Source organism: Cornus florida, unplaced genomic scaffold, assembly GCF_030987335.1.
Source record: "Cornus florida cultivar Cherokee Brave unplaced genomic scaffold, ASM3098733v1 CherokeeBrave_3.0.0_Hap2_Chr03, whole genome shotgun sequence".
Lineage (NCBI taxonomy): Eukaryota > Viridiplantae > Streptophyta > Magnoliopsida > Cornales > Cornaceae > Cornus > Cornus florida.
The window spans coordinates 17,537,084-17,560,851 of NW_026775573.1; the positions used below are offsets into that span (position 1 = coordinate 17,537,084).

Genomic DNA, 23,768 nt, shown 5'->3' on the forward strand with positions numbered 1-23,768 from the left:
AGAGCCGGCTCCCCTTGCGGGAGAGCCGGCTCTAGGCTAGGGAGAGCCGGCTCCCTCTTGTGGGGAGCCGGCTCCATGCAAAAAATGCACTTATAGGTGCAGTTATGAGGTTTTTTTGAATTTTTGGGGCTGTGGGGCAAATCTGGAATTGTAATTGGGCTTCCATATAATTTTAAATAGCATGTTTAAGCCCCAGGATGGTTAGTTTATTCAATTAAGCTAAATTGACATCATGAAATTTAAATCGCTTAATTGTATGTTGTCCATGGAAGTGAAGGATTTAACTGTAGGTTGCTGTTCTAGCAAGTATTACGGGTTGGTATGATTATACTCTAAATGTAATTTAGTATAATATGCTCTGTTAGGTATCGGATTTGTAATATATTAGTCCCTGGATTGTTAGTTATTTAATCGCATACTGTAACCGGATAGGGAATATTTAACTGCTTGTTGTGAGTCTAGCAAGTTAAAGGATTGGAATGATTGTACGCAAATATAACTGAATGTAATATGCGTGGTTGGTCTTCTAGTTTAAATTATATTATTCTCGAATTTATAAATTGACACTTTACTATTGATAATGTTGTCAACTGCTGGACTGTATTAGGGGTTAGTTGAACTTTAAGTTAGATAAATTAAAGTATCAATGACATGGATAGATTCTAGATTTTAACTTGATGAAACATTAAACTTTATCTCATTAATTACATGGACGGCTTCTGGATTTTAACTTGACAAATTAGTAAACTTTGTCTCGATTAATGACATGGATGGATTTTGGATTTTTAGTTGATGACTTGTTTAAATTCTGTGTTTATCAACTATATGGATACTGTGAACTTTATTTGATGTACTACTTATAATGTTGCATCATTTATGGATCATTTGCATATATGCACCAGTATGGGACGGTGGCATACGGAGGGATGGATTAGGTCACAACGCTAATTCCTACCCATTCATATATACGGAATGGATTAACTAAAACAGTTAAATCGTACATGGTTTCATGTCCTGTCAACTAAAACAGTTGAACGACATACTGGATGGTTGTTTATATTTCTGCGTTAGGATGGATAGGGTTTTAACTAAAACGTTTAAATCCTGATTATATGTGGTGTCTTGACTAATGAACTATTGACCGGCACAACATTGTATTTGGAAGGAACTTATATATATAATTGGAGTAGGGATTTAATTAAAACATTTAAATCCTAATTATATGTCGTGTCATGGCAATGAATCAGTTGAGCGGCACTACATTGGTTTGGATGGGAATTTATATATATAAATTATGGTACCGCGATTTCAGCTTGAGTCTCATACTCGACGATTAGGATGCGTATATGCAGTAAGATGCGTAGCTAGCTATGTTGGTTGAGGTATACCCTGTTAGGCTTAGGTAGTCATGCCCATTCAGGTGCGTATTGCATGTTACCTTCTATTCAGGTTGAGACCCTCAGCATAGTTAGTGAGAGTCCTGTAGTGTGGATATATATTTATGTATTACGGACTATATAGATATGTTTGAGACGTCTAGGATGTATCTGCGTATCGGATCTCTGTTTGGATTGTAGTTAGGATAGAACTTGTTCGTGGGCCTAACCCACTATTATTTTTCAGGTAACGGACGGTTCCAGGTCTTAGAGCTTGTTCGTGCTGAGCAGAGACGACTACTCATTTTACCAACGATGTAGGGGGGGTTCTTCATGGTTTAGCAGTGGACTTCTTTTTTGTTGTTCGCTTTCCAGTATTGGCTTTTGATTAGGGGTGCACCAGATGGATTCCCGAGTTGTATTATAATTGGAGAAGTTGGATGTAACAGACTAGTTCTTATTTATAAGATTTATTCTGAAGTTTTAATAAAGGATTTCCATTTAGTTTCTTTTCAGTAAAACTTTATTCATTCCTGTTTTCTATATTGTATTCTGTGTTCGTTAAATGCTAATTTGATTGATATCCTCGGGTAATCGGGCGTGGGCCTAGCCAACCCGCGTCCGAAAATCCGGGGTATCACAGTTGGTATCAGAGCACTCCAGGTTCTAGTGTCTTTAGGAGTGTTTTCGTTATAAGACTTCCGCGTTGCTTCTCTTAAAAAACTTAGAGCCATATTAGGATTCGTTGTACTCTATTTACGTTTCATTAGGAGGAGTTGATGTCAATTGAATTCTGTAGATACAGAATGGTTGACACTAGGATAAGGATAGGGTCCACGGCAAAAGTGATACAGACCCAAAGGCGTAAAGGAGTACGTTGTCGAGTTCTTTGCCAGAAACAGAACTTGGGATCGAAGATTTAGTCCTAAGGTTGGCATTACTTGGAAAGTATACACCAAGAATGGATTAAGATGTAGGTGTTAGGTCACCACGTGTCGGGACCAACACAACTTCAGTTGTTCTCAAAAAGGAGGTAAGCGAAGAGTAGGATTCTGAAGAGGATCCTAAGGGAGGAGATATCAGCGTCTCCAAGAAAGGGGATATTGAAGCTTGAAGATGAAGGATCGCACGAGGGTGCTCTCGTTCACCAGCAATACAGTGCATGATACTAGTAGAGGTGGTGTGAACCAATCAATATATGGATGAATTTTGGTGTCGTCTCTCAGAGAGTCAATTGAAAAGTACCTTTAGGAGTTTGGGAATCGGATGAAGTTCTTGTCAGAACAAAGACGTGATTTTATTTCACATTCCGGAGCATATGGGGATTAGGCTGTGACATTATAAGTTGCTTTGTAAAGCCGCGATAGACGGTTTGTATTCCGCATATTAGGAGGATGAGGGTTAAGCCTTTGGATATTTGTTTAAGCAAACGATTGTGCAGTTAAGCTACGGTTAATTGATAAGTTTCAAGGTTGGATAATTACCAACGAAACTATGGAATGAACTTTTGCGAACTTGAGTTCAAAGGAGGTTTTCTTCTCTGGAATGGAATATGTCTTAAGTGGAATTATATTTTGGTTATTTTGTGTATTGTATGTACTACGTGTTTCATCTTTTGTTATGTGTTTCAGTTTTGTTATTACGTGTTTTATTTTATTAATTAGTCCGGATTGGGAGTATGGATTGGTTGGGAACACAAGTATGTGATCAACCAACTATTATGTTGATGACATGGATAATAGCGCTATGTACGCTAGGATTTGTGACAATATGGTCATAGGATTGGGTAGAAATACAAACTTCTAGTCAATCTAATGGATCTGGATATGCATCATTACGTTATGCTACTTGGGAGGGGATAGTTTAACTACCCATAAGAGTCAAATAATCAAAAAGGATCAGTTTGATATGCTCAATGCTAGGTGGGGATTCGTTTTTACAATGCTATAATAATGGCGGTTGTTAGTGTCTTGGGGATTCGTGAGGTTATGGTAGGTAAAGATCACTGTAATGCCACTGTGGTTCAGACGGAGGATTTTGTACTGGTAGGTACTTATTAGAATGACGCTGAGAGAGGATAGTGGGTTGATAAAATCTTTAGTAGTCTATTCGTAATCAAGACATTATTTTACGAGGGTGTCATTTGGAGGAGTTGCTGGTGTTACACTTAGAGGAGGAACCAAAGTTTCTACACTGTATAAAAAAAAGTGAAATTTTTTTTTAGGGTTATCTTTCGCAACAATTAGTTGTTGCTCCGACATTGATGACTAAATGGAGAATGCGAAAGGTTTCAAATTCAATTGAAACGAGACAAGGAGTTAACTTGACACTTACCCATAATAGAGAAGTAGGGTGTGTTAAGGATAGGAAGGTGAGACTGAACACCTATATAAGGAAGCGGTGCACGGTGTGTGTGAAAAAGTCATAATGAGTTGACCTTCGATAAATGGAATTACCGGTTAATTTTATTATCGGTAAGTTTATCACTAACTGGTGATGCATAGATACAGTTTCTGGGTTAGCTTTTGACAATGCTTCAGTGTAAGCAATGGGTGCATACAGAAGCTGGTGGTACCAGACCAGTTGGTACTTTCTATAGACAAACGGGAAGGAGGATAAAAAAAAATTGAGATTCAGATCTCTTAATTCTTTATTCATCCCGGTGCATCATAAAATGCTTCATGGTATGAAACAGTTGTTTGGCGGATTGGCAAGCAGAGGGACGTGGTGATTTGGATACCATTTCTCATATGATCGTGATGGACCATTCGAGATTACGAGACCCTTGTAGACATTTTCTATGTTCAACTGATAGACCCCTTTCACGGATTTGGATTCGGATTTGGTTAGGATGTTGGTTCGTTTCTTTATTAAGTCAGCTAAATTCTGGTTTATTGCAAACTGGTGGGTCATCAGTTCGTATGAATAGAGGGGATTACAAGACGACTTGGATGCCTCAATGTGATGATTCACATTTAGCATTAAGTTTTGTCCGGTTGAAGGGAAATGGGAAGTGGACGTTTTCAATAACCGCTAGGAGATTGCGATTCTTTGTTGAGTTCACAGTTGAAGTTTAGCCTGTATAATATTGACACTGACTTTTATCACAGAAATAAGGAAGTCAATTGCAAATGTTGGGGTTGATCTTTGTGGAGGTGTTACTTTACTCCACTTGAGCTTAAGGTGCTGACGGGGGTTTAGTGGTTTGTGCTAGTGCTGTCAAGATGGGTTGCGATTTAAAATTGGCACTTCTTTTCAATGCACTCGGATGATTATAAGGTACATCAGGATATCAAATGTCTGGTTAAGTGAACTGGATAATGTTGGATATATAAAAATTTGTCTATCTGGATGGGATGGTTTTAGATTAATGTTATACGTTTGATATGTAGGCTCGGACTATGGGTAATTTAGTTCTTTGTTCAGTTTCAAATTGGTATATGATTAAATTAAGGCATGGTTGATTTGCTAAAGTTTAACTAAATAGACTTAAAGTGGCATGGTTTATTTGCCAAAGGCATGGTTAAATTGTCGACATGGTTGATTTGTCAAGTATAATAAATATACTTAAGGCGGCATGGGTGATTTGCCACAAATATGGTTGATTTGCAACGGTTTAACACAATATACGAAAAAGGGGGCATGGTTTATTTGCCAAAGTATAAATAATTATACTTAAGGAGGCATGGGTTAGTTGCCAAGGTATGACTTAATCTATTCGTACTGATAGAGCGAAGTCCACACGAGAACGGAAATGAATTTTTAAAAAGAAATAATTCAGAGTTTCGTGAATTCCGAGGACGGAATTCCGTTTGTTAGGGGGGAAGAATGTAATACCCCTAGTTTTGAAAGGGATATAATCGAAATTTTATTATTTATTTTATTGTTTTCAGTATTTATTTTATTATTTTAAGTGCTTATGTGGCTATGTGTGGAATTTGAATGACGTGTTGTTTGAATTGATTTGTGGATTTAATTTAATTATATGCTTAATTTTTATTTAATTTTTTTTATTTGGTATTTTTAATTAGATTAAATGTGTATTTTATTTTCTGGTTTAAAATGATGAGCTTGGACAGTAGCAATGTACCAACCAGTTGGGTCTCATGGACTACTCGAATAGGAGAGTAACGGGTACTGTTAATATCCATGGATGATTATACATATTTTTTTTTTAGTATATGTGTATATAGGGTAAATCAAATTAATAGGATTTTAGGGTTGTATATAACCATGAAATCTGTAGCCGACTTATATATTATTTATTTTATATTTTGTTTTATTTTCTTTTGTTTTTAGTTTCCTCCTAGAATTAAAATTAGGTTTTCCAATACACCTATAAATATATTGTGTTACGGCTGGTTAGGGTTGAAAAACAAAACACAGACCCTATTCATGTTCTGGGATATTAGGAGGAAACAGAGAGAGGTTTTTGAGAGAAACAGAACAAGTTGTGAGGTTTTCCGGCTGGGGCTTCAAGGCCCGACCTAGGAGAAGGGAAGAGCAGAAGTAAGGTGAGACTAGACAGTAACTCAGTATTGCCGGAACAGTGGACACGATGCCGGAATTTCATAACTGAAATCACAGGCAAGTTCTTTCCTTTCTCTCTCCCGTTGCCTGTGTTCTATGCATCCTTAGACTGTCTCTAGGGTTTAATTAATCAGTAACTGGGATTTATATGTTTACAATATGCTATATTGATGATCTGTAAGTGTTGAATTAAATTCTATTACAGTTAGTGCATGTTTAGTTCAGTTCGTTTCTTTAAGCATGCTAAATTGGTATTGTTATTGGTTATTGTAATTGCTTCTAATCACTGTAAAAAAAACCATGGGGATGATACTGGGATTAGATAAGACTCCTAAGTTCAGTATAGAAGAAGAACATAAGAGGTGGAAGCGACCGGAGACGAGGCAAAAGGCCATAGAAGTTGCAGAAGTGCAGACGGCTCTCAAATGAGTGAGAGCCGGCTCTCCAAAGGAGAGAGCCGCCTCTAGGGCAAGGAGAGCCGGCTCTAGGCTAGGGAGAGCCGGCTCCATGCAAAAAATGCACCTATAGGTGCAGTTTTTGGGGCTGTGGGGCAAATCTGGAATTGTAATTGGGCTTCCATATAATTTTAAATAACATGTTTAAGTCCCAGGATGGTTAGTTTATTCAATTAAGCTAAATTGACATCATGAAATTTAAATCGCTTAATTGTATGTTGTCCATGGAAGTGAAGGATTTAACTATAGGTTGCTGTTCTAGCAAGTATTACGGGTTGGTATGATTATACTCTAAATGTAATTTAGTATAATATGCTCTGTTAGGTATCGGATTTGTAATATATCAGTCCCTGGATTGTTAGTTATTTAATCGCATACTGTAACCGGATAGGGAATATTTAACTGCTTGTTGTGAGTCTAGCAAGTTAAAGGATTGGTATGATTGTACGCAAATATAACTGAATGTAATATGCGTGGTTGGTCTTCTAGTTTAAATTATATTATTCTCGAATTTATAAATTGACACTTTACTATTGATAATGTTGTCAACTGCTGGACTGTATTAGGGGTTAGTTGAACTTTAAGTTAGATAAATTAAAGTATCAATGACATGGATGGATTCTAGATTTTAACTTGATGAAACATTAAACTTTATCTCATTAATTACATGGACGGCTTCTGGATTTTAACTTGACAAATTAGTAAACTTTGTCTCGATTAATGACATGGATGGATTTTGGATTTTTAGTTGATGACTTGTTTAAATTCTGTGTTTATCAACTATATGGATACTGTGAACTTTATTTGATGTACTACTTATAATGTTGCATCATTTATGGATCATTTGCATATATGCACCAGTATGGGACGGTGGCATACGGAGGGATGGATTAGGTCACAACGCTAATTCCTACCCATTCATATATACGGAATGGATTAACTAAAACAGTTAAATCCTACATGGTTTCATATCCTGTCAACTAAAACAGTTGAACGACATACTGGATGGTTGTTTATATTTCTGCGTTAGGATGGATAGGGTTTTAACTAAAACGTTTAAATCCTGATTATATGTGGTGTCTTGACTAATGAACTATTGACCGGCACAACATTGTATTTGGAAGGAACTTATATATATAATTGGAGTAGGGATTTAATTAAAACATTTAAATCCTAATTATATGTCGTGTCATGGCAATGAATCAGTTGAGCGACACTACATTGGTTTGGATGGGAATTTATATATATAAATTATGGTACCGCGATTTGAGCTTGAGTCTCATACTCGACGGTTAGGGTGCGTATATGCAGTAGGATGCGTAGCTAGCTATGTTGGTTGAGGTATACCCTGTTAGGCTTAGGTAGTCATGCCCATTCAGGTGCATATTGCATGTTACCTTCTATTCAGGTTGAGACCCTCAGCATAGTTAGTGAGAGTCCTGTAGTGTGGATATATATTTATCTATTACGGACTATATAGATATGTTTGAGACGTCTAGGATGTATCTGCGTATCGGATCTCTGTTTGGATTGTAGTTATAATAGAACTTGTTCGTGGGCCTGACCCACTATTATTTTTCAGGTAACGGACGGTTCCAGGTCTTAGAGCTTGTTCATGCTGAGCAGAGACGACTACTCATTTTACCGACGATGTAGGGGGGGTTCTTCATGGTTTAGCAGTGGACTTCTTTTTAGTTGTTCGCTTTCCAGTATTGGCTTTTGATTAGGGGTCCACCAAATGGATTCCCGAGTTGTATTATAATTGGAGAAGTTGGATGTAACAGACTAGTTCTTATTTATAAGATTTATTCTGAAGTTTTAATAAAGGATTTCCATTTAGTTTCTTTTCAGTAAAATTTTATTCATTCCTGTTTTCTATATTGTATTCTGTGTTTGTTAAATGCTAATTTGATTGATATCCTCGGGTAATCGGGCGTGGGCCTGGCCAACCCGCATCCGGAAATCTGGGGGTATCACATGAGGTTAGGCGTAATTACAAGCAGTACCCTCAAGGTTTCAAAAATTACACCGTCCTCCCTCAAGGTTTGCTCCGTCGTAACATTTAACCCCTTCTGGTGATGGTCAATGCTAGTCAATAAAGATTTTGATGATGCTAGCAAATTTTGAGTATGAAGTACCATATTTGCCCTTATTATAATTGTAAAGACATTTCTACCCTCGTACACTCTCAAATATCACATTTGATTCTTTTGTGTATACATTTTCTCTCTCTAAAACTTATTATTATAGAGCCTCAAGGGTTCAAAGAACATGACCATGGAGACTAAGGAGCTTAGGAAGGCAAAGTGGCGGCGACGATAGGGGTTAGTGGCGATCACTGGCATTAATGTCTTTGATTGAAAGGCCTTAGCGATGGCTTGATGGAGGTACTGAGGCATACATAATAATCCTTCGCTTGAGTTCCTACTTGAAATTAGAATTCTAACATGAGCGCAACCCCTGATTGAGCCAATCATCGGCTACCTCACCGCCATATGGGTTGAATCAGTACCCATGGACTCCGAAGGAGCAGAAAACATTCTATATCCCTCTTTGCGACCTTCTAAAGATCTGCTGACCCATCCATCTAGTTTTCGCCGGATTTGCCGAACTCAGTCTCGCCGTTGCCGGACATCACAGCCGTCTTCTTGTTCTAGCCGGTACCGCGAGCAGCCGCGAATCGTCCCTCTTAATTTGTGAACTAACTGAATCCAATTCATAATCTAGCTGTTCGAGCACACGGATGAAGCACCAAATCAAGCACATGCGGACACATATACATCTGTAATGAACGAAAAAAAAAATTAAAATCCAATACAAATCAATGGGTTTCACAACTTAAATCAGCGAATTTGATGCAACATCATAGAACCCTCATTTCAATAGCACAATTAGATCCATAAACAAAGGAGATATTGAACGAGGTAGGGGAGCTTATCATAGTAATATTACAATGAAGTCTGTCTCACCGGCACTCCAACAATCACTACTGCTTCGATCGCTGCTCTCCGACGGCTTTGATTTCACCACCTCCGTCCCGGGTTGCTGCAGCTAATGATCGTTCTCACCGGAATTGACGCCGCCGTCGCCGCCATAGCCTCAGATAGACGTCACGATTTTCCGGCGCTGAATATCACATAAGAGCCGTTTCTCGAGGATACATTTTCCCATTTAGAGGTTTTCCGGCGTAGAGTGACACACCAGCAAGTTTCCGTCCGTTCCCGAGAACCACATCAGTTGGGAAATTCCAATTAATTGTGCCCGCTGCCATCACAGCCACCGCTCACAGCCAACCCGCCAAGCACCGCCGCTCATCCTCAGCTCGCCGTTGCAGGGGGTTCCTCTTCCAGTTTGCCTGAAACAGATTCGTCAAAGCCGCTGCTCCGATCGCCGCCAACAAGCCGATTCTCTGCTTGATATGGGCCCAGATTGCAAGTCTCTACACTGGGTCGCTCGATGATGGATTTGACGTCGTTCACCTGTACGTTAGAAATCGTTGTACGGCTTACGAAGCCCAGGACCCGAGCTATGGTGGTGGTTATGGTGGAGTTAGGAATGGCGGAGGCGGTGGCTATCGCCGTTACGATGGTGGCTCTCTAGATTTAAGGCTCCAATTATGAAAAAAAAAAAAAAAAAAAAAAATTCCAAATAAAAAAAGTTATTAGGGTAAAAGAGTAATTTAATAATCAATTATTAATATTGATATAATAATGGGGGTATATTAGTACATTTACATAGAATTCTAATTCAACCTACCAGCGATCACATTGAAGAGAGGTAAATGATATTTTTAAAACATTGGGAGTACTGTTTGTAATTATGCCTAATCTCAAGGGAGATAAGTGTAATTATCCCTGTTCTAAATATGTAGACTATTGATGTCAACGCCGAAGAGAGTCCGGTACATTTACATAGAGTTGGAGCTATGCCTCCAATCTCTCAAACTGGCTCCGGTGGTGGGCGTATGAAGCTAGAAGGAAGATCCCAATCCAGTTGCATGCATCTGGCGACAATAGAATCTCTCACACGCCTGGTAAGTAATCTCTGTCGAACCATATCTGTGATTTGCTTTAGAAGCGGCATCTGAGAGCACCTCTGATTTTTATGTTTCCGATTATTGCATTCAGTCCAGATTCGATTAACTGTAGTGGAGAGCAGGAGTTTGTTAACTGAGTTGGGTCGTTGTCTTCCTCGCCAACGATTTGAGGCTCGAGCAATTAGATCACGCCATGAGGATGGGGCAAAATTGAATCGACTGAAAGCAGCCCAAATCGGCCGAATGACTGAACAGTCAAGGAAGAGGTGGTCATGCGATTCATCCACTGATTGACAAAACAGATACAGCTTTGGGCCTGGTGCCGATTGCATACTACTGCGATCAAGTGTAGAAAGACGCTTCTGCACAGCTAGCTAGAGTGTGAACTTACATCTCGGTACCGACAATGAATTCCATACAAGATGCTGCCATGGGCCTGGTTGGTGGTGTGGGGCAAGCCAGTGAATTGTGTGGCTGACTGAGAAGGTCCCAGTTGGAGATGGGATCCAACTATAAGAATCCGGCTCGCTGCTAGGGGCATCAATATGGTTGAGCTCTGGAACTAGTATTGTTAACGCATTTGGGAAGGTCCACTCATTGTTCTGCACGAATGAAGAAAGCTTCTGGCCAAGAGGGATTCCTGAGTTGCGGATCACATCTGAGCAGAAACGTAGAGTGGGAGGCCCTCTGTCCTCCCATAAAAAGGTATGATCACCTCTCCCCACGCGTCTCTTGCTCATTGTCCTAGCCACTCCCTTTAACTGTAGAATCCTCGTCCAATTTGCGGAGCATGCCTTCAGAATCCTCTTACTTGAACCGGATCTGTTCTATAGACTCGTACCTCTGCAGCCTTGATTACTCACAAGTTGTTATAAGTTGGTCTATAGTCAATTTTCTTAATGAATTTATAAGTCCAAAATTGACAGTGAGAGTGACGGCGACGTGGAAGCCACTATAAGCACCATGTCCAAATTTTATTAAAAAAAAAGATTTGTGAACATTAATATTAATCTAAAAGGATCTAAGCATGTAAAAATAGGTCATCTTCTCTTTATGGGAAAAATCTATTTTATCTCTCAACAAAGGAAAAACAAATTGTAAAATGATACTTAAAAGAACCATATATATATATATGTATATATGACCGGAAATATGAATAACTCATTCACATTACGAGTTGATTGATGGATCTAAGAATGATTCAAGGCCATTTTGATAAATAAATAAAGATATTATAGAGATTTTAAGTTAAAAAATGTTGATTTTTTGCCGCAACAATTTTTAAACAGTAGAGGTAGGGATGTAATTGTATATTTTTGGAATAGTATGAGAGAGTTTTCAGTTTTGTACAAAACTAAAAGTACAAAGAGATTTTCTATGAAATTGTAAAGTGGTTGTTTGTTTTTATTTATTTATTTATTTATTTTTTAAATAACACCAATCTCATTTGAGATTTTGTCAAGAGTTATGGGGTGGATGACGAGCCTGGTATAATTATGTTTCTTTCTTATATATATTAGTATAATTTATTACAATAAATATATCTTTTAATACTAGAATTGAAATTTAAAAGTTATAAAATTGTTGGCAATGGTATTTTTATATTTATTTTTACTTTTTTATTTAAATTTATTTTTTGGTCGTTGACAATTAACAGATATGTGTTATTCACTCGTAAATTTCGGTAAGTAAATTTGACCAAAAAGGAAAGAAGGTCGGAAATCTCTCGTGTAATTTTTTTTTTGTTTCTTATTATTATTATTTTTTGGACCCAAAAAAAAATAAAAAAGAAACATTACACACCGGTTTACTGTGAGAGGAGCTTTGCTTTCTTCTTCGCGAGCCTTCAGTGCCGGTTCTTTCGTCCGTCCACGAGGCTGCAAAAAGAGAGAAAGGGCGGCGATCTGATTCCGATCCGGGACTCCGGCAAGACGCTTCACGTCCGGCCATTCTACTTCTGCAGCCCTTCACCACTACATCTCCATTACATACCTTTGCCACCTCCCCTGAACGACAAGGAGCCACAGAGAGAGAGAAAGGATCAAACTCTTTTGCGGTAAATTTTCTCTTACATAACTATATATAATCATTGATTTTTATACTTATTTCACTTTGGGATTTGGAAGGATGAAAATGACACTTTGAAATTGGAATTGTTGAAAAATTCATCTAAAATTTGAACGAAAAGCCCATTTTACCAAACAGATCAGATTGATGATCAATAATGGCACAAAATGCCCACAAAATTTCAAAAATGTATATTGTTGATCTTGTTCCTTCTTGGAGAGGTCATTATTTAAGCTCACAGAGACATGATTGAGAGGGGAAAGGTCTGGTCCCAGATTGTGTAGTACATGTTGGCCAAAAAAGAAAGAAAAATATTAGACTTCTTTATATTTTAATCCAATTTGATAACAAGTCTTGTAACAACCCGTCATTCTCTCTCTCTCTCTCCCTCTCTCTAATTGCAACTAAAGGTGCACATGATATAGGAATATGCAAGACTTGTTATTGAAGTAGTTGCTTGACAGGTGTAGTTGAGATGAACTTGATCATTGTTTTCGAAATGAAATTCTTGGCTATACAACTCGGTGTATGCAAACACACCCGCAATTCGAACACTCAACTTCTCATTTGATTGAGAAAAGGAAATCATACCCTTTAGACTAATGTTTGTTGGTATACTGCAGTTAATTGACTATCACATTCACACCCCCACTGGGTTGGTGACAAATATTATATCAATAGAAAACCTTATTTGAGGTGCCTCATATGCCCAGAAAAACGCATTAAATAACATTTAAGTAATTAACTACCTACCAAAGGTCGTGGCTTGGTGGTATCTCCTCTACCTCTCAATGTGAAAGGCGAGGGGAGTCCTCATAGGGACAAATGGGGGTGTCAGTTTCTTGCAAACAAAAAAAAAAGGAAGAAAAAAAAGTAATTAACTACCCGTCTCAACTAAGTTTCCTAGTTTCACTTCTGTTCAAATGCAGACTCTCTCTCTCTCTCTCACACACACACAACTAAGCAAAACTCTTTTTCTCAACTTCCCCAACTCTTCTGTCCAGTCCTGAACCAGAGCAGCTTATGAACAAAGCAAACATGGAAGAGGGACTACTAAACAGTTCTTTGATTCTTGAAGAAAAGCCTGAAGTTAGCGGCATTAATGGTGGTGGTGGCAGCAAAGAAGTGAGTGGTTCCTCCGCCATCACAGCGGTGGTTGTCTTCAGCATCTTTGTGACTGCCTCCGGTTCCTTCGCATATGGTTGTTCTGTGAGTGGTATTTAATTAAGCATTAGTGAGTTTGTATACTTTCTTAATTTGATGCATATAGGGATATTCTTGTGGTTTGAACATAGGAAGCACGGACACGGATATGACATGATACAGCCGCAAATCTCAAAAAATATAGGACATAATTACAACGCTGATACGTATATATTATTATATATGTAAATAATAAATTTTAGTCATTTTATCTATGAAATCGTGAATGAAATCACTAATTTGGATTTTAGGCTCAGTTTGGTAGGGTGGAAATGGGAGGAAAGGGAAGTTGATGGAGGGTGATTAAAAAGTTGTGTTTGGGTGAAATGTGTGGAAGGAAAGGGAAGGAGAGGGAAGGCTAAGGAGGGTTAAGTATAGCTTTGCACAGTAATTTAATTATCCTCCCAAAAATGGGAGGAAATGGAAGGAAAGGGAAGGCAATGGCACATGTGATACATGTGATGCCAATTTTATCTACACAAAATCAAGGATTTAGTTAGCAAAACAAGAATTACAGACCTTGATTGGTTGATTTAGCAAAACAAAACCCATACATATAAGTTAGCCATTGCAGAAAGAAAGAAAGGGGGGGGGGGGGGGGGGGGGGGAAGCTTATAGCGGGTCAGTGGCTAAAACTTGCGTACGGCGAATCGAACTGGAACAGTCGGCGATGGAAACGGCGAACCCGAACTAGAACAGCAGGCAATGGAAACTGAAAGATATGGGTTTTGATTTTTGGAACAATCTGAAACAATATGCCGATATGGGTTTTGAACCTTTGATTCTTGCAGACAGATAGATAAACATATGGGTTTGGAACTTGGATTCTTGTAGTTTTGTAGTTTGAACTTACAGAAGAGAGAGAGAGAGAGAGTTGCAGAGAGAGAACGAGAATAGAGATGGAGGTGAGGACGCTAAAAATAGATTAGCCCTATTATAATTATATTACATACTTTTCTTTTCTTTTTTTTTTTTTCTTTTTTTTTAATATTAATATAAAAGGGTATAATAATAAATTTACTGAAATACTTTCCTTTCCTTTCTTTCTCCAAACATGATTATTATCCTTCCCTTTCTTTTCCTTTCTTAATTAACCAAACACATGCCAAATTAAAATTATCCTTCCCTTCCCTTTCCCTCGTAACTAATTTTATCCTTACCCTTCAAACCCACCCTACCAAACATAGCCTTAGAGTTAGATGTTTGTCATTTTTGTTTTTGAAAATTTTATATCATTTTTTTTTAATTAGGCCATAATATATTTTAAATTGCATTAAATCAATTTTTTCTAAAAAAATTATTACCAAATCACCCGACCTTACTCTTGAAACTGTCCAAAACGTGCCCTTGTCGTGTCCCCGTTCAACCAGAAAATAAAATATTCAAATTTCTGGACACTTCTACTTGTGTCTGACACGTGTTTAGGCTGTGTCCGCATGTTCGACATGCATCCAATACCACCGCGGCACCTAGGAGAAGTGTCCCTGCTTGAAATCCCCTGCTATAGTGATGGTGTAATTTTTCAACACCATTACACATGATTTTCAACACCTTTACGTTTGTTTTTCAACACATTACACCTATTTTTCAACACATTAAATCTGGTTGAAATAAATAGATATAATCATGTAAAGAAAAAAAAAGGTGTTGAAAAAACATACAACACCACAACAACATCGAAAATTACAACAGAGGATCCGGGCTCATGAGATTGGGGTGTTATTTCACAATGAAAGCAAAGCAAAGTGTGGATTTTTTGTCTAGGTGAATAGAAAGAAAAAAAAAAAACTTGAAAAAACAAATATATGTGTGTGTGTGTGTGTATATATACACTACTATAAAGAGGGAGCTTAGTGTTGTCATCATTTGATGATCAATCACTATAGATATTTACTCGATCCAACGGATGAATGTGTGAACTCACACTAAGAGGTAGAATTACTCTATTTATTTCACTCATACCATGCCATGTGCATTACAAAAATAAATACATTGTATACCATATATTTGCGTGTGTATATATATATCACTCGGACTCTAAGTAAACGACTCACATTGGGTCATTTACAAAGGGCTGCACTTCAAGTTGGCTAATTTGAATCCAATCCGAAAATTCTGTTTGAAATTCAGTAATTGGGCTGAACAGGAGGAATTCAAATTCATTTCGATTCGGACTCGGGTTCATGTGTTAGGCAACTCAAGGCCCAATTTGAACCCGTGCCCAATATGCATTGGACTAGGAATATATATATACATATATATATTCTTTAATATCTCTGGGTAACTACACTAATCAAAAAAAGAGAAAAAAAAATTTCGGGGTAACTACCATGTGGTACACCTACCAATGAAAGAGTCCCCATTTCCCTTAATAATAGTTAAGTGATGGGTAGTGTGGAGTCTAATAGATATTGTACACCAAGGCCCAACTTCGTGGATTCCGAATTTTTTGAGGGGTATTTTGGTACGCACTTGTTATGTTACTCTAGTACGAGGGTATTTATTTATTTTGAACTATCTGTATTTGCAGTTGTTTTGATCATTATAATGAAATCCCTGCAACCGTGGGACGTAACCCTGAATTTTGGGTGAACCAAGTAAAATTTGTGTGTTCTTGTTGTGTGTGTTTGATATCTTTTTTGTGTTTTCTGTTTAATTTCACAACATAAAGGACAATTGTTCATTGGCTGAGATACTATGGGGTACTCAATACCTGTTCCTATATAGAGAGGGAAAAACTAAGAGATTTATTCGGCCAGATTCAGTGAACGTGTTCTTCACTCAAGAAGGAGCTGTTCGAATAGGAACCATCCTTGTTTCCTAAAATTATGGTATTGCTATTTTGGATTCTTTTTTATATTACATTGATGCCCTCATTTTGATTATATACTAGGCTCATAATAAGTCATTTTATATGTGTATGTATATATGTATGTATGAACTGGGGTCCCTTCCTGTTTAAGAGATCCTGTGCACTCATCCTATACAACACAATTATAGCGCAACACAGTCATATCATAATGCAACACAGCGCATCATCATCCTTGCCTTCATCCTGTACAAATGGGATTGGACACAATGCAACACAGCTACATCACAAAATGCAACACCAATGCATGCAATGTCATAACACCATTAAATAGAGAAGTTAACACAGTTAGTTGTTTTCATTAGGCACAAAAGGAAAATGACACAGGAGAGGATCCTGGCATATATATTTGTATTGCTTTTATATTGATAGGTAATCTATGATATTTGAATTGTTTGCATATTGAGCTCAGTATTTTTGTCAATTGTTGCGATGAAGTATGGTGCCGGCATTGTTGTTTCACATTAATTATGTTAAACACAAACTGTTATGTGAAAACAGACTTAAAAAATATGCTCCAATTTCAATTTCAAAGATCGTCCTTGTCCTACTTAATTTCTTGAAAATTCTCTCTTTCTTTGCAGTGGTCTTAAAAATGTTTATGTCACTGAATGGCCTCTGCTTTTTAGAGAAGAAAATTGATTTTTGGTAGAATGTCTTTAGTCCCACTTGAGTAGGAGTTTTGCTTAAAGCAAACTTTTTTCTGTCTTTATTTATTTTTCTTTTTTGGTAATAAGTCACACAAGCACACCCATTTGTCTTCATACTCTTAAATTTGTTACATTTGACACCCCCCTCCCTCTTGTTTATTAACACCAAAAAGGAAATAGAAAACAAAAGAGCCCATCAATTTGGATAATCTAATTACTAATTGATGATTGTATATGTTCATGGAGCTGGCACTAGTTGTTTGATTAGTTGATGTCTAACTAGTCAATGGTTTACGTTTGCTTTGTAGGTTGGACATTTTCTTCTGTCGAGTCTAGTATTATGAATGACCTAGGCTTCTCTACTGCAGAGGTAAGTACTTGTCATTTGTTTTTTCTTGTCTAAAAGGATTGGGGTGTACCAATCTCTTGATTTAGGAAACATGGTATTAGTTAAATGGGTTCCGCACACATGCGTGGCAGTTCTATAATACTGGTGAATGACCTAAGGCTCTCTATTGCAGAGGTAAGTACTTGTCATTTGCTTTTTCTTATCTAAAAGAATTGGGGTGTGCCAATCTCTTGATTTAGGAAACATGGTATTAGTTAAATGGGTTCCACATGCGTGCGTGGTAGTTCTATAATACTGGTGAAAATGGTTGTGTGTGAAGTTTGTGACCATGCATTGTTTTAGGACTGTAAGAATTCCTGTCGCATTGCCGAATTAAATAAAAAATGTGTTTCATTTGTGAGGAAAAGATTTCATTACCTTTTTGCTGAACACGTGAAAGTGAGACTGTGAAATGCACTGTAATACATTTCAGCTAAACATTGTAACCATATAAACAGAAGATCCCAAATTTAACTAGTACTTAATAACTGTATGTTCAGTTCGCGAAAAGAGGCGCCGGTTCCGCCCTCCGGATCACGTGGAAAGGCGGAGTGGAATAGTGTGGTGTGCGGGCATTTCAGGAATTGCAGTAGTTCCTAAGTGGAAATCCGAACAGTAATCCAGTTGGAAATTTGTAGGGATCAGGCGATTGTACGAAGTTCTGGAATGACCACCTTCGAAGGGTCCTTTTTTGCCTTTGAACAAGGACTTCAAACTATTCTATGGTTAATGGAAAAAAAGACGGTATTGAAGTGCAAATGCTGAAATTTAAATTAATTGAAGTGCGGGACTTCGAATGTAAGAAAGGAAACGCATGATTGGAAGTAACAAAAGAGTACTGGACTTAATTCATTGCTCGGAATGAATGCTATATGGAATAACAAAGTACTGGACTCAACCTAAAAGAATATAAATTCATTGCTGGAATGGAAATACATGAACTAGCAAGGTGCTAGGTTTAGACATAATGTAAATTCATTGTGGAAATGAAAGATACATGAATAGCAAAGATGTTGAGTTGATATGTGTTGTATGCTAGGCAGGCAGGCCTTACAAACTAGCCTTGAGTGCTTTATTTATAGAGCTTTCTTGTATGCAATAACTGACATGTGGCGACTTCAGCAACTTCCACTTGGCCTAGTCCGACGCTGCCAAGTGTCCCATGATCTTTCAGCCTTCTCTAAATGTTGACAAGTGTAAAATTATATTCTCCCATGATCTAAAACTGATAAATAGTGGCCTTGGCAGTTGTATACATGTTTGTAAGCCTTCTCCCACGTTCTGGAACTGCCCATGAAAGATACATGAATAGCAAAGATGTTGAGTTGATGTGTGTTGTATGCTGGGCAGGCAGGCCTTACAAACTAGCCTTGAGTGCTTTATTTATAGAGCTTTCTTGTATGCAATAACTGACATGTGGCGACTTCAGCAACTTCCACTTGGCCTAGTCCGATGCTGCCAAGTGTCCCGTGATCTTTCAGCCTTCTCTAAATGTTGACAAGTGTAAAACCATATTCTCCCATGATCTAAAACTGATAAATAGTGGCCTTGGCAGCTGTATACATGTTTGTAAGCCTTCTCCCACGTTTTGGAACTGCCCAGATGGAAAGGCAGCAGTTCCGGCAGCAGTTGAGAAACCTACCTGGAAGGTCCGGATCATGCCATGTGTCCCATGTCTTCCTTAGTCTTCTCCCTCATGTGTGGTCTTCTCCTTTATTTTAGACTATGATTCCACTAATTTAATCCTTGTCGTCCATAACCTTCGACAGCTTCCTCAGTTAATGGTAGTTACTATATAAAGTACCACCACTTTCAACTGAAGTGTTTATATTTGACCAAGTGTCCCACGTTCTTTGTAGTCTTTCCCTTTTACAGAATCCCTTTCCTTGTATACAGACCACGTTCTCCTCGGCTTTGGGTAACTTCCTTCCAGTTGAACTTTCCTTTCAGGGCTTTGGAGTCCATAGCGCCACGACCTCCTTGATTTCAGCAGCTCTTCATCGTGGATTGTATTTCAATATATGAATATATATATATATATATATATATATATATATATATATATATATATCCATCACCCAACTTCCTTCTTATTAGCCACGTAGTTGACTTAGCTAAATTATCTGTTGAAGCCTCCTATAATTTAGGAGAAAATCTGGCCCAATTACCTTGCTTAGTCAACTTTGGTCTTGCCACCTTTGGTTAGTCTCCCTTTTACTTAGGAATATACGATCTTTGGCCACCTGAAACTTGGTCGGTCATTTTGAAGGGAAAGGTTCAGCCGTTCTGAAGGAAAGGGCGACCCTTCTGAAGGAAAGGTTCAACCCTTCTGAAGGAAAATGATCGGCCCTTCTGAAGGAAAATGTTCGGCCCTTCTGAAGGAAAGGGTCGGTCGGCCTTTTGAAGGAAAGGGTTTGGCCCTTCTGAAGGAAAGGGTTCAACCGTTGATAAAAATCATCCCACCCCTTTCCTTCCATGGACCACGCCTCCTTCATTTTTGGCTGACCTTCACGACGTCGTGGTTAACTTCCATTTTCCTATTGATTTGACATCGTAGGTCATGGCTGGAGTACACTTCCTTAATTTTAGCAACTTCCCTTCAACCTTGCCTCATCTGGATTTTAGAACTCATGGCGTCATGGATTCCTTCTTCACAGTGGTTACTTCATCGTGGAATCTAATAAATATATATATTTGCATATATATATTTATATAAACTAATTAAATTCCCAAGTCTCCTTCCTTTCAGTAATATTATCTGATGTGGCTGAACCGTCGTTGAAGTCTCCTAAAAATAAGGAGACTATTAACCCCACGTTCTCCTTCATCTGGCTGAATCAACCTTAATCTTACCAAACTTGGTAAGTTTCCATTTTATTGAAACCATGATAATCACTCTTAAAAAGAATTGATATACCATGGTCAAAACTATGGTACGCTCAGTGAAACTCGCCATATGTGGAAATATTCATTCCATGTAGGAAGATGTGGGCCCTTGCTTTAAAGAATGGCAAGTCCTAATAGGACTCACCTCTTTCCTTTTAAAATAGAAAACCCCACATAGTAGGATTGTATTGGTCCATTTTCAATTACTACATTATATTACATAGTTTCTAATAATAATTTATTAGAGTTGCGATCCAATGTGGTAAGTTCCATCGGAACTCGCCACATGGCGCCTTTTCATTGGGACAAAAATAATGGGGTAAATATATGCTCACCAAATTCCATGCCTTGTGGAACAACTTGATGATAAGGCATTGGATTTGTATTTCGCCATCATGGACCAATTAAAATTCTAAAACAGCTTTTCAACTTCCAAAACTTCAAACGGCTGACTTTTTGGTTTCTTCCTTATTAATATCACTTGCCGCAAAATTCAAAAGTGCTGTATATCCCAAGAAAATCTCATTTATTTAAGGCTTATAACCAATCACCTCTTATTTAAGGCTCTTGTCAAAGTCAAGAAAACTTCCAAATAGACCACTAGTTCCTCTCTTCCAACCCCTTCAATCCATCAAGCCCAATTACTTCTATAATCCTTGAATCCTGCTAGGTTGCATCTCGAACCCCTAGTTCCCCTTGAAGATTCCTCAGTTGGATTTGGACCGGCCTTTGCAGGTGTGGCTCCTTCAGAGTTGTCAGAGTTTTATCCTTCTGAGACATCTCCCCTTCCTTTTGATTCAGAGTTTCCTCTTATCTCAAAGAAAGGAAAAAAGGTGAAACCATCTTTCAACATCAAAAATTGGCCAACATACCGCTCATCTTGGTCTTCTTGGGTGAGTCGCCTTTCCAAATATGAAAAGATTTCTTCTCAATGGAAAAGGCAAGGCATATTTGACATCATTCAAATCAGTAAGTCTTCCATTACACTTGATCCAAACCTCCTCTTTCCAGCTCTCTTCTTTTGGTCTTCTACCACTGATTCCCTTCACCTCAAATGTGGCATAATGTCTCCCACTTTGAGAGATATTTGTTGCATTACAGGTCTTAAACCCCACGGAGATAATGTAAATGCCACCCTCTACATTGATCAATTTCTCTTCCCTGCAAAAAACACTGGAAGTAAGAAATTCATCTCTTCTCATTTTCCTTTTATCAAGCACTGCAAGAAAACCGAGCCAGTTCAAGAAGAGGAACACATTGCTTTCCTAATCTGTTGGCTTTCTAGCCATTTGTTGTGTGTTTCATCCAGCCAAATCACAAAAGACTTTGTTTAAGTGGCAATTTCCTTAGCTAGAAATGGAGATTTGGCCTTGGCTCCTCTTATGCTTTCTCATTTGTACAGAGGCTTAAATGACTTGCTTACTTCAAAATTCTCAAGGTTCCAAGGCCCCTTCTGGTTATTCCAAATATGTCTTAAGGTGTATTTCCAAAGTAGAACTTCATCCCTAGCCATTCAAACTGGAAAATCCCTCCTATGTTACTCTCTGGCAATAACGGACCCTTCTCCTTTCAGCTTTGCTGAAAACTTTGAATACTTATATAATCAATGTGAGACTAGAGATGATGGATTCTTTGACCCATTTACCTCCCTTAACCGCATGCCATCATGGTTGGTTCCATCTCCTGAAGTGTCTACCAAAAAATATTCTGAAGATCGGAAGAATATTTGGGCTAGCTTTCTTCTTACCCGTGATCTTCATTATAGCACTGCCCAGCCCACTCTAAAGAACAGCTTCTACGGTGTTGAGTTCTACAATCCATCCCAATTGGCTTGGCAAATGGGTTTTACCCAAATGATTCCTTTGCCACCTTACAAGTCCTACAATAGGTTCGTTGACCAATGAGTAAGACTTACAGACGTTGAGCAATTTGCAGCAATTGACAAAGCTCATGCAGCGGAAAGGGCAATTTTCACCTTCCAAGGCCATACTAGCAAGCCTCGGTCAACCAACGAATTTGATGTATGGTGGTCAGCTTATATTTCTTCCACCCGGACAAAAAATCACAAGGTTGTTTGTGACTCCATCTTAGCTTCCTTCAAGCCCTCGTCTCTAGGTAACATGTGCTTCCATTGAACTTTCCCTTCCATCTTTCTTTCATATTGAAATCTGTTCCCTTTTCACATACTGAAGATTTAACTTAAAATTCCTCAGATGGAGAAGAAGAAATTCCGGAGGAAAGCGATGAGGAAGAAAGTGAAGAGAAAACAGCTGTTTTGCCCACCAAAGTTGAGGGTGTGGCTAAGAGTGGTAATGTGAGTCATGAACCTATCTCTTCCAGTGACGAAGAAGAAGAAGTAGAAGTTGAGGGAGAAGAAAATACTTTATATAAGGCAAAAGGAAAAGAAAAAATCCTTAGGTTTTTACCAACAAAGCTAGACTTAACTTTTCCAACTTTTAGATTTCCCTAATATCTTCTTTTGTAGGGACTGGCTATTGTGAAGAAAGAGTTTCAACCCCAACTTTCTTCCTCTGATGAAGATTCTTCTGATGACGATGGTATTTCCAAAGGGCAAACTCATACTCAACATTCTATCAAAACACTCACCAAGCGTAGTCCCTCTGGAAAAGTTGCTGGAAAGGCAAAAAGGAAAATTGACTTGGAAAAGGCCGAGGAATTCAAACAACCAAGAGACTCTCCAAAACACAAAAAATTGAAGCCTTTTAAGATGTTTGCAACTCTCTTCAAACTTAACTAATAGGGCTCTTCTATGGGACACAACTTCATGAACATCCATCCGGACCAACAAATTGCATAAGAGAGGATTTGGCCCTTCAAGCTTCAATTATGGAAAATTTGACCAGCAAAAATGAGAAAAGTTAGCCTATTCCAACTTCTACTATTAGAATATCCATTCCTTCCAGAACTGGTGGAACTTCTACAGGCTATGCTCCTTCCATCCCAGAGGCAAGTCTTTATACTTTTAAACTTCGCCTCCTTTCTTTCTTTCTATCTAATAAAAACTTGTTCTCACTTCAGGCTACCCCTTCCTTGTCTACCTCAACCTCCTTCATGGTACAGAGAAAAGCCCTTCCAGCTTTGGCTGATCTTTACAAAGTGATCAAGGCCACCAAATCTTCCAGTACTTCTACCTCAAGTGCCAGTGTCTCATGCTTCCAGGACCTTCAGATGATGTTATCATGGTGGCCAAAGAAAAATTGTTATCTTACATTGCCCATGATATAGAGGACGTGGTATCTTTCCACCAGAGTTTGGCCAGCACTATAATGACCTTCAAAAAACACCCT

General features: G+C 38.2%; 1 long non-coding RNA gene across 1 annotated transcript; it reads left to right on the forward strand.

The window, feature by feature from the left end:
- Positions 1-10,243: 10,243 nt before the first annotated feature.
- On the forward strand, positions 10,244-14,240 carry LOC132299749 (uncharacterized). The gene is made up of 3 exons (XR_009480174.1): positions 10,244-10,394; positions 10,489-12,453; positions 13,469-14,240. It is a non-coding gene; the product is annotated as an uncharacterized LOC132299749 (long non-coding RNA).
- The last annotated feature ends 9,528 nt before the right edge of the window (positions 14,241-23,768 follow it).